The sequence below is a fragment of the Rhineura floridana genome, chromosome 8, assembly GCF_030035675.1.
Source record: "Rhineura floridana isolate rRhiFlo1 chromosome 8, rRhiFlo1.hap2, whole genome shotgun sequence".
NCBI classification, from domain to species: domain Eukaryota; kingdom Metazoa; phylum Chordata; class Lepidosauria; order Squamata; family Rhineuridae; genus Rhineura; species Rhineura floridana.
Genome location: NC_084487.1, coordinates 91,864 through 104,427, shown reverse-complemented (window position 1 = coordinate 104,427; position 12,564 = coordinate 91,864). Strand labels below are relative to the sequence as shown.

Here is a 12,564-nt window from a genome sequence, read left to right as displayed (position 1 = left end):
AGCGCCAGAAGCCATACCGGTATCACCTACATAACCCTTCCCTCGGCTTCCCAACTCTGTTTCTATTACTGAGATTCCCTCCAATAAGGACTGATCGCTTACATCTGTTATACAATTCTGAGCAGTCTCAATCGCTTTACCCCCTTCTTCCTCCCCTACTAATCCAGTTCTAGGTCTTTTTCGTACCGTCTCGGGTGTTTTTTCCTGCTCTGAACTACTGTCTGTACCATCCCCTCCTTTTTCATTAAGCTTTCTACTTCTTCCCTTATTTTTTAATCTACCACTCTGCATTGTTTCCAGATCTCCCTGCATCCCCATCACCTCACCGATTGTCGGGGGCGCTTCCTTAGAAGACACCCCCTGCAAAACCCATTGGGCCCGTCTCTCCTCCTCATCGATCTCAGCAACCGCTTCCGTTCTCCTTTTGGGAACTGCTTCAATCGGGACCCGAGCTTCGGACTGGATTCTCGACGCCACCGCCACCGATGTTGACTTCACTCGTTCTTGTTTATCGTCTCTTCTTTGTTTTATGATTTTCTGCCTCTGTTTTAAACAATCGATTACTTTTTCCAACCATATGTTAAATTCCTCATTTGGCACTAACGTGTCCTTATTGTCAATTTGACTCCAAAAGACAGGCGGAGCCTCATCATCAGCCGTAGTAAGTCGAGTTCTGTGAATATCTTGAAAATATTTTATTAGGTGTTTTTCTTCTAGCCAATCAGGATAAGCCTCCATAGACGTCTTCGGCTTCCTCGCCACTAGAAGTCTCCGCACACAATCCAGCGCTAATGATTTTAAATAGCTTAATTCCTTCAGTCTTAATGTTACCTGCCATCCTGAAAGCACATCTTTTAAAGGCTGATAAGTTTTATCCAAAAATTGCACTACTTTTTGTTGACTATATTTAGTCAGATTTTTTGTCGGAACATTGGTTAAAGCTACATGGGCCATCACATAACCCCAAAGCCTCAACATATCATGCTTTTCAAATTCAGTTGGTAAAATAATATCTTCCACCTTGGTTAGATTTTTTTGCAATATTTCAGTCCATTTTGCCAGAATTTTCCTCTCCCTTGACTCTTTCACATTGGGTACAGCAGATTTTAATTTTTCAACAGAAACCAAGTCCATTTGCATATCACAATCGGTTTCAAAATCAGTTTCAAAAATTTCAGTAAGAAATTCTAATTCTACTTCTGGTTCAGAAAAATCAGAGAGGGCGCTCTCTCTTCCTTTTGATTTCTCCACTCCTCTATCTTCATCATTTTCTCCTTTATTACTTAATTGCTCAGCAAAGGTCATTTGCCTATTATTTTCAATTTCTTTATCTATAATAATACATTCTTGTTCTGTTTGCTGATTACCACCTTGATTAAGTTCAAGATCTACAAAACTTTGTTCTTGTAATGTATTCAGTGAAGGTTCCATACAAGCCTCAGCAGCTTGTGCACTTTGTCTCTCAGTTGTTTTACTAACATGTACTGTCTCTTTAAGAGCACTTAATTCCAAAACTTCCAATTCATCAAAGCATTTGTTATATTGTATTACATAATTGTCTTTAAATTTTCCCAATATACTTTTTTCTTTATCATAAGTGTCTCTTCCATACATTTCAATTTCTCTACTTGAAAAGGTATTTAGAATATTTTCTTGTTGCATTACATACTTCCAAGCCAAGAAAATCTCATGGCGAAAAGCTGTGCAATCAATGTTTATTTTTGTCAAACTTTCTTCTTGTCTTTTGTCACCAGACTGCATTTGTTTCTGTTTGACCATTTCTCTTCTAGCACACTCTTTCTGAAGTCTTTCATATTCTAATACAATTTCTATATAGTCCCTCTTCATCTGCTTTATTTTCATAGAAAGTGCTGCTTCACAGTCAGCCATTTTATCTACTGTTTGTTCTATGAGAGTCCTAGGGGTCCCAGCTTCTTCTAAGTTTGTAGACTCATTCAAAGGGATCTGAGGGCCCACAACAACAGCTGCTGATACTTCAGGGGTTCCCCCTTCCTTTAAAGTCACTGAAGTTGCAAACATTTCCCCACCCAGGGAAAGCTGGTCTTTTGAAAATCCCTCTTTGTACTCACTGCGAGGCATTGTTTCCAGAGAGGCCTCTGCTTTCAGGGAGGCCTCTGCAGCATTTTTAAAAGGTCTCTCTTCAACAGCGTTTTTTTGAGGATCCCCTCCACTGTCAGGGTTCATATTGGTCTTAAAAGATGCACCAGAGTCTCCTCCACCTACCTCAAGCCTTGAGGCAGTGGCATGCTGGCCGGATTTTGAATAAAAAGACGTTTTGTTTTGGATCTTCAGGAGCTCCAAAAACTACCACCTCCTCCTACCAAATCAGGGTTAGGGTTAGGGTTAGGGTTAGGGTTAGGGTTGGGGTTGGGGTTGGGGTTGGGGTTGGGGTTGGGGTTGGGGTTAGGGTTAGGGTTAGGGTTAGGGTTAGGGTTAGGGCTAGGGCTAGGGCTAGGGCTAGGGCTAGGGCTAGGGCTAGGGCTAGGGCTAGGGCTAGGGCTAGGGCTAGGGCTAGGGTCAGGGTCAGGGTGAGGGTGAGGGTGAGGGTGAGGGTGAGGGTGAGGGTGAGGGTGAGGGTGAGGGTGAGGGTGAGGGTTAGGGTTAGGGTTAGGGTTAGGGTTAGGGTTAGGGTTAGGGTTAGGGTTAGGGCTAGGGTTAGGGTTAGGGTTAGGGTTAGGGTTAGGTAAGATTTTTTTTTTTTTTTTTTTAGGTAAGATTTTTTATTTAAATTATTCATACTACTAGGTTACATCCCGCACGCGAAAACACGTAACAATATCGCCACTCTCATAATAACATATCTAGCTAATACATATAATTTTCCTAACTAACTTAACACTAATACAATATATTCATCTCAACTCTATGTTATAGGAGGTGTCGACTCTGATGTCCACGGCCAGAATTTTCTCCACTTCTCATGCGGTAATTTTTCCTTTTCAAATAAACTCAGTTCTCTTATTTTTGATAATATTGTCCTAATTGTACTTTCAGAACTGCATATATTTTGAGTCTTAATTTCTTTTAACCGTTGCCAACATAAGATACTTAGAACAAATAAATTAACAATTCTTATCGTTGTCCAGGGTACCTTCCAATAATTATTGACTACATAGTTTTTATTTCTAAGTCTTTTCACTCCTTTTCTTTGTCTCGGGCCTTGAATTCCTTTTTCTGGTTCTGCTCCCGAAACAATAGTTTCCCAGTTTTGCCTCAAAAGGTCTGGCCAATCCAGAGTTTTAGCTATTATAGTCCACGTCTCTTTCGCAGATACACAATCTTTAACAAAATGTTGAATGGTTTCTTTTTGTGTCTGCCCTGTTCTTACAGCTTCTTCCTGACATCTTAATCGTGGACAAGCTTGGTTAGCATTTGCTAGCCACGGCTTATTTGTTTGCACGCTATAAATCTGATGAAAAAACTTCCATCTGATGTCCCATAGTTTATAAGGAATTCTTTGATCTTTAAAGAATTCTATCTGGTGTACAGGCTCTTTTAAGTACATAGATAAATTTTCCCTTTTTACATTCTTTTCAAATTGTGGTTGAAAACTATTTACTTCTAATAAATTCCTATAAATTTTCTTTTTCATAATTTTTGGTTCACCCCTTTCAATTTTTATTATGCTTGCCCTTAATTTCCATTTTCTTAAATTACTATAAATTTCAATCAAATAATCAGGTCCCAAACACTTTAGCGATTGTGTGATTTTATAATTGACCTTATCTTCTTCCCACCATATTTTGGCCCAATCTTTAATTCTCCAGTGTTTGGCAAAGGCAACCAACCAAAATTGTGGTGCCAATTCTTTTCTTTCTACCTCTGCCCATTTTCCAAAATTATGACTAACAAAAATTGCTAAAAATTTGAAACCAATTGCTGTAAAATTTAAACCACCCTGTGCTACAGATTTATACGCCTCTGCTCTTGCAAGGGGGAAATTAGCCGTTCCCCATAGAAACTTAAATGCCATTTTATTGATTTCCTTAATGATCCTTTCAGGTGGTGGGTAGACAGCTGCCAAATTACCTACTACTGGGACTAAGTACGTACTAACATACATGGCTTTTTGATAGATAGAAAGATGCCATTTTTGCCACATTTGTATTTTTTCTTTAACTTTATCTCTCCACATAGTCCAATTATATTCCCACCCTTCCCATTTAACTGCAAAATAAATTCCTAATAATTTAACTTGTATTTTAATTTGCCCTTCTACAGCTTCTGAATTTATTGCTTGATTTTTATTTTTATTACTAATCAGATATTCTAATGGCATTACTTGTATATTTCCCTTAATGTTATTGGGCGATATTATAAAACTCTTTTGCATATTTAAATGGGCACCAGAAGCCTGACCAAATTGTTCAAACAAATCTCTGATTATTTCTATTTCTCGTTTATCATTTACTAAAATAGATACATCATCTGCATGAGCAACAGCCTTCACACTTAGATCACCCGAGTCCAAGCCTGACATGTGCATTAAATTAACAGGTATTGGTATTTGGATTCCCTTTAAACTATCTTCCAACTCTATTTTACATAAAACAGCATCTAAAACTAACACATATAACAATGGACTCATAGGACATCCCTGCCTGACACCAGACTTTAACATTATTTGTTTCCCTCTGTATCCATTAATTTGAGGCACTACCACTGCTTTTTCATACATCAATCGAAGATGATTAACGAAACTCACCGGAATGCCTTTCCAAAGAAGTATCTCCCACAAAAACCGATGATGTATATTATCAAAAGCTTTCGTTTGATCTAATTGTAACATATGTCCTTTCCACATCCCTTTTTGTACAAATTGAAAAATTTCTCGAAATAAAAGTAGTGAATCTACCATAGTTCTTCCCGGCACTGCACTTGTTTGAAATTTAACTATTATCTTACTAGCTATCTTAGCTAACCTATTATTAAATATTTTTGCTAAAATTTTATAATCAGTGTTTGTTAAGGCTATAGGCCGCCAATTTTTTACTAACGTAAGATCTCCTTCTTTCGGAAAAAAAATTAAAATACCATTATAAAATGAATTAGGTAAATTATTTCTCTCTAGGGCTTGATTATATACCGCTGCAAGTGGTTTCGCTAGCCATTTCTTAAATATTTTATAAAAATTCCAGCCCAGACCGTCCGGTCCCGGTGCTGATTTTCCTTTCCCTGAAACGATTGCCGTCACCACTTCTTCCTCTGTGACAACTGCTGTCAGCATTTGTTCATCTTCATCATTTAACCCATCATAAAGATGTTTCAACCTCTCTTTTGGTATGGCCACTATATAGTCATGCACCTGTTTAACTGAAATATTTTTTAAACTAAACATATTTTCATAATATTGTTCCATTAACTGGAGCATACCTTGGGGATGAAAGACAAAATCGCTGTCTTCATCTTTTTTTAATCCTTTAAATTCTACTGGAACTTTAGGGTTTCTAACCTTTGCCCATTCATCGATATCAATGATGGGTCCCTTTGCTCTGTTATTTTTATATCTTTTCCTTTTGTCCCTCTGTTTTTGATGATAAGTTTTAATCGTATTTCTGGATTGTTCTAAAACTTGTTTATTATATGGTTGGCCTTTATTAACATACAGGTGACACTTTAAAAATTGATAAACGGCAGCATGATATTGTTTTATTTCATTTTGGTTAGCCCTTCTTTCATAATTCCTACATTGTTTAACTACTGATCTCTTTAAACGTTCCCACCATTGATTTAAATCATCCCCATACAAATCAAATAAAGTTAAAAGAATAGCTAATGTTGTGGCTATGACCTCTTTACACTCTAACATGTCTAACAACTTAGGCCTTAACCGCCATAAAGGCTTGCCTCGAGAAAAAACTTGCCCCATACTAAATTCCATCGCTAATATGACATGATCTGACCACGGAGTAACAATTGTTTTGCATTTTTCCACCTTTAATTGTTTAGGGGCACGTATTCTATCAATCCTACTCGCAAACAAAGGATGATAAAAAGTATACCTCACACCATCTAAAACAGGATAACTATTAACATATGCTTGTCTTACACCTACAGGAAAATAATCTAATTCATTTTGTATCTCTAAAGCCTTATCTACTAAATTTAACTTATTCAAAAATGTTTCTAATTCTCTTTCTTCAACCGTTAAACCCACGGCCAATTTTTTATTTTTAAATTTTGATGATATATATGCACTCCTATCAGCTAACCTAGACCTATTATTAAAATCTCCTACTATTAACAAAATTCTATTTGTATTACTATAATCTTTCAGATTACCCCATAACTTTTTTCGCTCTGCCACACTAACTGGGGCATAAAGTCCACACAATCTAAACGCTACTCTTCTATTTTTACTATTACCTATCTGCTCTATAACTGTAAAATCTACAATTAAAAGCCGTCCCGGTACGGCCTCCAAAACAAAATCAACGGTGAGATCTGTACGAGAACGAAAAAGAATCGCAACTCCTGTCGCATTGTCCACACCGTAAGACCATAACGACGGTCCCGCATTCCACAACTTCTGAGCATCGCATCTCTGTTGTTCGCTATTAAAATTTATCTCTTGAAGCACATAAATATCATAACACAATCTGGGTAATAAAGAAAGCACCTCATCCCTTTTTGTTTTCATTCTAAAACCTCTAACATTCCAGGAAAGAATTTTTAAATTTAAATTTGAAATTGAATTTAAACCTACCATAAAATATATTTATATTTATATTTATACTTATTTATAAAACCTATTTATATTTATACTTATTTATACTTATTTTTATAAAAAACCTATTTATAAACAATTTTTAAACAATTTATAAACAATTTATTATAATCTAATTTAAACCTATAAATTATTTTCCCTAATAATAAAACTTTAAATTAAAAACATATTAAATCAAATTATCTATCTCTTAAAATACAGTGCCCTAAAACAGGAAGATTCACTATTGAACTTAAAATCTTTATCACCACAATACTATTTGTTTTTAACTCTTCTCTTCAAGTTACCTCTCCTTGCATCTCATTTTCTCTTTCTACCCCTTCAGGTAAATCCTGAAGTGTAGTCTTACTGGGAGAAGTATTGGTAAAAGGAATAGGAGGGGGTTCTTCAGGGATATTTAAAGGGAAAATTGGAGAACTGTTATCTATTACCACTGTTTGTACATGCAAATTCTGTTGTGACAGATTAACTTCTTGCAATTCCTCTAAGTCTTTTCTTCCGATAGATTCAACAACCGGCTTGATGAGCAAAGAATTTTCTTGTTGTGAATCTAAAAATTGAGACTTTGTTTCTTTAATATTTTCATTCCTTTGTTCTTCTTCTAGATTAGTTCCTTCCTGATGCCTTTGTTCTATATATTTTTTCTTTGGTTTCCTTTGTTCTTTTATGAAATCTCTGTCTGGAATATTTTTTTGTGTCTTTTGTTGTCCTTCCTTATTACTATGACTCATTACACCAGGATCTAAATTTTGATCTAACCTTGCATCCTGTACTATTTCCAAATTTTCACCTAAGACTCGGTATCTATTTGTTTCTGTGATTAATGTTCCATTATTTACCCTTTCTAAATGCTTTGTCTTTTGCTTACTTTTTCCTCCTTTTCCCTTCTGAACTGTATTCCAATTATCCTGTCTTTCTTGAGAATTATTTCTTATAGAATCAATTTTCCACCCTTGAGTATCAGTCTCTGCCCGACTTTCGGGTTGTGGTCTACTTGTCCTCTCTTCTTTTCCCATATCTCTTTCTTGCCTAGCTTTCCTTTTCATCTGCATAACAGCTTTTTGTTTTCCTGACTCTGCCCTTCTTTCAGCCTTTGCACTTCTATCTGCATCCTGTCTGTTATAGTATGATTGGGGGCACCATAAATACGTATGACCCATCTCATCGCACAGATTACACGTGATACCACGATGACAATAAGCCGTTTGATGACCTCTCTCCCCACACTTTGCGCAAAGCGATGTTGTGCAATTACGTCGTATGTGATCATACGCCCCACACTGAAAACATGCAGCAGGTTGGCCACTGTATCTTGTAATACCCCGGTCTGATCCCAAAAAGAAATATTTAGGTATATAACCCTGCCTAGTCTCTTCAGAGCGATTTCTAAAAGAAACCACACATCGGTATTCTCCGGTCCAATAACCTTCTTCATCGTATTTTTTGTTTGGACCCATTAAAATGTCTGCATATTTCCTTACCCAAAGCGCTACATCCTGTGCCGGAATAGTGGTAGTGCGTAAACTAATTGTGAGTACTCTAGTATCCCCACGAAGTAATGGTATAATCTCATAACCTCTTAAGAGTAAATTGTCTGCTTGACAGGCAGCCCTACTGGCCATCCAAAATTGTCTGTAAGCACGCTCTGAAGCAAGGCAGACATCCGTCTCTTTGGAGCCAGGTAGTTGTATCACAGCCACTATATCTTCTTTGGGAAACTTTAAAGTATCTCTTAAGAACACTTTAGTGAGATAAGCCCTCGTGTCCTTTTCAGCCTCCACTCCAACATAACGAAAACGTACAACATACCTCTTTCTAGGATCTCTTTCGTTCGAGGCAGCATTGAAAAAACCCTCTATATATTCTTCTTCATCCCCTTCAAAATACAACCTAGGCATTAATGGATTACTATCTTCCCTCTGCACATTACCTCTTGTTGCCTTTGCATAAGAACGAGTTTGTGGCAATCCTGAACCAGTGGGACGGGACTGATCTAAAGAACTATGAGTTATCCCAACTTCTCCTCGTTCCCTTTGCTTCGATGATGTTCTAATAGGACTCTGCAGTCCAGGTGAGCGAGAGCTTTCCACAATACTCACAGAATCTGCTCTTGGATTTCCTTTTGGATAAATGTCTTTTGGTGTTAATGTAGATTGTACTTCTCTTTCAATATCAGTTATAAAAGTCTCTTGTCTCGCTTTCACTCTTTCTCCTCGCTCCAACCTCGATTGCAAAACTTTGTCTTCATTCCTATGAAAAGAAGAAAACCCACAAGCGCCAGAAGCCATACCAGTATCATTCCTATGACCCTTCCCTCCATTTCCCAAATTTGTTTCTAAATCTGTTTCTAAATTTGTTTCTAATACTGAGATTCCCTCTAATAAAACTTCATCAGATACATTTCTTATGGAATCTTGAACAGCCTGGATCTTCTCACCCCCTTGTTCACTCCACGGTAATCCAATTCTAGGTCTTTTTTTAACCGTCTCGGGTGTTTTTTCCTGGTCTGAGCTACTGTCTATATAATCCTTTCCTTTTTTATTAAACTTCCTACTTCTCCCCTTATTTTTTGGTCTACCACCCTGCGTTGTTTCCAGATCTCCCTGCATCCCCATCGCCTCACCGATTGTCGGGGGTGCTTCCTTAGAAGACACCCCCTGCAAAACCGATTGGGCCCGTCTCTCCTCCTCATCGATCTCAGCAACCTCTTCCATTCTCCTTTTGGGAACTGTCAACGCCACCGATGCTGACTCCCCTCGTTGTTGTTTATCATCTTTTCCTTGTTTTATGATTTTCTGCCTCTGTTTTAAACAATCAATTACTTTTTCCAACCATGTTATAAAATCTTCTTCCGGCACTAATTTACTTCTATTGTCAATTTGGCTCCAAAAAGGAGGCGGAGGCTCATCAGAAGTCTTAATAACTCGAGATCTGTGAATATCTTGAAAGTGCTTTATCAGATGTTTTTCTTCTAGCCAATCGGGATAAACCTCTGTAGACGTTCTCGGCTTCCTCGCCACTAATAGTCTTAACACACAATCAATCGCTAAAGATCTTAAGTAACATAATTCTTTGTGTCTCGACTTCACCCTCAAACCTGAAAGTGTTTCTTTTAATGGCTTAAAAGTTTTGTTCAAAAATTGTACTATTTTTTGTTGACTATATTTGGTCAATTTTTTTGTCGAAACATCAGGTAAAGCCACATGGGTCATCACATAGCCCCAAAGGTGTAGCATGTCACGTTTTTCAAATTTAGCAGGTAAAATAATCTGTTCCACTTCAGGTAACTTTTTATGTATTATTTCAGTCCATTTTGCCAAAATTTGTTTCTCCCTCGACTCCCTCACCTTCGGTACAGCAAATTTTGGGTCTTCACGAGACTCAGAGGCCGTTATCATATCATCCTCAGTTCCAGTGAAATCATTTTCAAAAATGTCCATAAGAAATTCTGAATTAACTTCCCCTTCAGAAATTTCTGATAGGCCACTCCTTTCCACCATTGTCTCTTCCTCTTGGCTATCCTCATCTTCTTCTTCCTCACCACTGGATTGTTCAGTGAGATCTATTACCTCTAATTCATTATCACTTTTAATTTTTCCATGTTTATTTTCTGTATTATTTTCTATATTATTTTCAATTTTTGTATTATTTTCCATTTTTGTAATATCCATATGTTCTTCTATTTGTTGTTCTTTATCACCTTGATTAACTTCAAGATGAATTAAAGTTTGCATATAAACTTCCTCAGCAGATTGTACATTTTGTCCCACAGTTACTTCACTGTGAGATATATCATTCACATTTTTTTCATTTATTATTTGTGATAGTTCTAACGATTCCCTTGTAAATTGTATAATATCTTTCTCCTGTAAGGCTTGGAACTCAAAAGAAATCAACTGTGACTTGTGTGGAGATCTGTCTCTCTCTTCCACATTTTCTTCAAACTGACTGGTTGCTATTTGTACTGTCTCTTTAAGAGAGAAAAAATCTCCAAATTGATTTTCAACAATATATTTATTATATATTTTCTCATGTTCAGCTCTGTTTCTTCTCAACCTCTTTGTTACTTCTATGTATTTATCTTTTCCATAGTCTTGAATATCTTTTTTTGAAAAGCTATTAAAATAGTTTTCTTCCTTTATTATGTTATGCAAACTTGCTTTCATTTTCAATAATTCCTGCTGAGCCTCTAACGAAAAATCTCCTGTTTCTGGTGAAAATTCTTTTTGCATTTTGTCAGCAGCCTGCAATTGTTGCTGTTTGACATTATCTCCTATAAGACTCTCTCTCTGAAACTTTTCACGCTCTCTCAAAGTTTCTGCAGCCAGCAAGGCTTCTGTAAACTTTTTTCCACAGACACTTTCAGTCTCCATAGCTTTAAATGGAACTGCTGAATCACTGTCAGCCATTTTATTTACTGTTTGTTCTATGGGAGTCCTAGGGGTCTCAGCTTCTTCTAAGTTTGCAAGCTCTTTTGAGGGGATTTGGGGGCCCACTTCAACCTCCACCAACACTTCAGGGATCTCCCCCTCCTTCAAAATCACTGGCATTGCAAACATTTCATCACTTAGGGAAAGCTGGGCTTTTGAAAATCCCTCTTTGTACTCACTGTCCTCCATTGTATCCAGGCAAGTCTCAGCAGCATTTTGAAAGGGTCTTTCTTCAACAGTGTTTTTTTGAGGATCCCCTCCACTGTCAGGATTCATACTGGTCTCAAAAGATGCACCAGAGTCTCCTCCACCTACCTCAAGCATTGAGGCAGTGGCATGTTGAAAAGATTTTGAAGATAAAAGCGTTTTGTTTTGGATCTGCAGGAGCTCCAAAAAACTACCACCTTCTCCCACTAAATCAGGGTTAGGGTTAGGGTTAGGGTTAGGGTTAGGGTTAGGGTTAGGGTTAGGGTTAGGGTCAGGGTTAGGGTTAGGGTCAGGGTCAGGGTTAGGGTCAGGGTCAGGGTCAGGGTCAGGGTTAGGGTCAGGGTCAGGGTCAGGGTCAGGGTCAGGGTCAGGGTCAGGGTCAGGGTCAGGGTTAGGGTTAGGGTTAGGTATGAAATTTTTTTTTTTTTTTTTTTTTTTTTTAGGTATGAAATTTTTTTATTGAAATAAGCCATTCTACATAAATATTATAAAAATTATTACTCAGCCACTACACATGTGGCTTAATAATAACAAAACGAAATTTACATTAACATTAACCCCCACAGTACCCAACACAGGAACAGCATCCAAAATTAAGGTTGCAAGTTGCAAGATCCAAAGTCCAAAGTCCAACGTCCAATGTCCAAAGTCCAACTTCCAAAGTCCACAGTCCAAAGTCCACAGTCCACAGTCCACAGTCCAAAGTCCAAAGTCTAAAGTCTAAAGTCCAAAGTCCAAAGTCCAAAATCCAGTCTAGGAACCGATGTTCAGTTATCCAAGATAGGTGCAAGTCTGTAATCCAATCTGTAATCCAATCTTTATTAGGGTTAGGGTTAGGGTTAGGGTTAGGGTTAGGGTTAGGGTTAGGGTTAGGGTTAGGGTTAGGGTTAGGGTTAGGGTTAGGGTTAGGGTTAGGGTTAGGGTTAGGGTTAGGGTTAGGTATCAAATTTTTTTTTTAGGTATCAAATTTTTTTATTAGATATAAGCCATACTACAAAAAAGGTACTCAGCCATTACATATACGGCTGAAGACCAACAAACCCGAAACCAAAGGCAACAACAACATCATTAACTCCCCAAGGTACCCCCAAAAGTACTCAGCACAGGAACAGCATCCAAGTCCAAGTCCAAGTCCAGAAACCAGGATGTAAATTCCAAGAGCCAAAGTCCAGTCCAGAA

General features: G+C 37.6%; 1 long non-coding RNA gene across 1 annotated transcript; it reads left to right on the top strand.

Annotated features, from left to right (window-relative positions):
* The first annotated feature begins 559 nt into the window (after positions 1–559).
* LOC133363242 (uncharacterized) lies at positions 560–4,683 on the top strand. The gene is made up of 3 exons (XR_009757635.1): positions 560–661; positions 2,896–2,946; positions 4,441–4,683. It is a non-coding gene; the product is annotated as an uncharacterized LOC133363242 (long non-coding RNA).
* Positions 4,684–12,564: the final 7,881 nt, after the last annotated feature.